Source organism: Corythoichthys intestinalis, chromosome 13 (assembly GCF_030265065.1).
Source record: "Corythoichthys intestinalis isolate RoL2023-P3 chromosome 13, ASM3026506v1, whole genome shotgun sequence".
NCBI classification, from domain to species: Eukaryota; Metazoa; Chordata; class Actinopteri; order Syngnathiformes; family Syngnathidae; genus Corythoichthys; species Corythoichthys intestinalis.
Window position 1 is genome coordinate 27,420,589 of NC_080407.1, and position 2,795 is coordinate 27,423,383.

The following is a 2,795-nucleotide window of genomic DNA, read 5'->3' on the forward strand; positions in this document are numbered from 1 at the left end:
CTGGTGTGTAGTTTAAAGGAAAATTTAAAGGAAAAAAAAGTAACATCAAGTTTCTCATCCTTCATTATTAATCTTTGTGGAGCTATAAGTTGTTTTTTTTAAGTTCCTGTTTTTCTTACAAACAAAGCGTACAGTGCGGAGAACAAGTATTTGATACACTGCCGATTTTGCTGGTTTTCCCACTTGCAAGCCATGTAGAGGTCTGTAATTTGTATCATAAGTTCTCTTCAACTGTGAGGGACGGGATCTAATAAAAAATCCAGAAAATCACATTGTATAATTTTTAAATAATAAATTTGTATTTAACTGCATGAAATAAGTATTTGATACATTACCAACTAGTAAATATTTCAGCTCTTAGTTCTTTTTTAAGAACCCCTCCTGTTCTCCACTCATTACTGGAAGTAACTGCACCTGTTTGAACTTGTTACCTGTATAAAAGACACCTGTTCACATGCTCAAACAAACAAACTCCAACCTCTCCACAAGGCCAAGACCAAAGAGGAGTGTAAGGACATCAGGGATAAAATAATAGACCTGCACAAGGCTGGGATGGGCTACAGGAAAATAAGCAAGCAGCTTGGTGAGAAGGTAACAACTGTTGGAGCGATTATTAGAAAATGGAAGAAGTTCAAGTTGACGGTCAATCTGCCTCGTTCTGGGGCTCCATGCAAGATCTCACCTCGTGGGGCATCACGGATCATTAGGAGGGTAAGGGATCAGCCCAGAACTACACGGCAGGATCTTGTCAATGACCTGAAGAGAGCTGGAACCACAGTCTCGAAGAAATCATCGGAAACACATTACGCCGTCGTGGATTAAAATCCTACAGCGCACACAAGGTCCCGCTGCTGAAGCCAGTGCATGTCCAGACACTTCTGAAGTTTGATGATCCAGAGGAGCAATGGGAGAAGGTCATGTGGTCGGATGAGACCAAAATTGAACCTTTTGGTCTAAACTCGGCTCGTCGTGTTTGGAGGGAAAAGAAGGACGAGTACAACCCCAAGAACATCATCAGAACCGTGAAACATGGAGGAGGGAACATCATTTTTTGGGGCTGCTTCTCTTCCAAGGGTACAGGACAACTGCACCGTATTGAGGGGAGGATGGATGGGGCTATGTATCGCCAGATCTTGACAAACTCCTTCCTTCAGTGAGAGCCCTGAAGATGGGTCGTGGCTGGGTCTTCCAGCATGACAACGACCCAAAGCACACAGCCAAGGCAACTAAAGAGTGGCTCCGTAAGAAGCATCTTAAAGTCCTGGAGTGGCCTAGTTAGTCACCAGATCTGAACCCGATAGAAAATCTATGGAGGGAGCTGAAAGTCCGTGTTGCCCGGCAGCAGCGCCGAAACCTGAAGGCTCTGGAGAAGATCTGCATGGAGGAGTGGGCCAAAATCCCTGCTGCAGTGTATGCAAACCTTGTCAAGGACGACAGGAAACGTTTGGTATCTGTAATAGCAAACAAAGGTTTCTGTACCAAATATTAAGTTTGATTTTTGTGATATATCAAATACTTATTTCATGCAATTAAATGCAAATTTATTATTTGTTATTATTTAATGTGATTTTCTGTTTTTTTTTTTTAATTAGATTCCATCCCTCACAGTTGAAGAGAACTTATGATACAAATTACAGACCTCTACATGCTTTGCAAGTGGGAAAACCAGTAAAATCGGCAGTGTATCAAATACTTGTTCTCCCCACTGTACATAACCTTGTAGCATTTCCTTGTAATGAAAAAGTCTGTGTCAGCCCTTCTGCATGTGGCAAATGTAATATAATTTGTAAGTCCACCTCATTTTGGTCACTCTAGTGGCCGTAGTATCAATCTATACCTCACGTCAACACAGGCTAACAGGTTGTTATAATTTTGTCCACGAATGATCAACGAAGTGATACGAACTATCATCCAATCTCATCTATGTGTCATCTAGGTCATGCTGAATCAATTTTTGAAGATTCCATGGGTTGCTCTGGCTTGATTTCATAGTCTTATCATCGTCAATACACTGCTAACGTCAACCGGACCGGCAGAACGAGGCAGACATTTTCCAAGATGGCGGTGCCCATATTTCGCTCAGGAAACTTGTCTGTATTTACTGTCATTTTCTGCCACACATTGCCGGTCCAGGACAATAAAGCCCACATCAGACTGGTCCGGAGCGCAAAAAGCTTGGGGAACACTGGTGTGAAGTATAAATATCATCGAAAGTGAACCAACCTCCTAGTCTGCGGAGAACAACCTTTGCCTGCATTATTTTGCACAGTCTAATCTTGGTGACGTGGGGGCTCCTCTTTTACTCCACAAAGTTCCTCTTGGAACTTTTTTCCAGCCAGTGTAGTTCTCGCTAGCATATTTCTCACTTGATTTCTGACCGCTTGACGACGTGCCTTGCAGCTTTGTTAGCGGTTGGCAAGCTAGGCTAGGCTAAAGTAGGCGACAAAACTTCAACGGGTGCTCAGACTTGAAGACTGATGTCCGTAATGTGGCTAACGCTGGACACGTCGTCGAGTCTTCGATTTAGTTAAGTGACTGAAATAGAGGAAAAACAATACGTGCCTTAGAAAAAAAAAAACGGTCTTGCCAAATCTTGGCAAGTCTTTTTCATTTCTGACCAGAATTGAATGATGGGAAAGGCAGTCTCTCTCCAGCCCAATCACACAGTAAAACCCGCCTATTTTAATAATAGAAAACAAAAACAGCCCAAATTACAACTTCCCTTTCAAAATAAAATTATTTCTCTTGTACAACTAAATCTGTATTTTGACATGATAAGGGAAATAATCAACAGT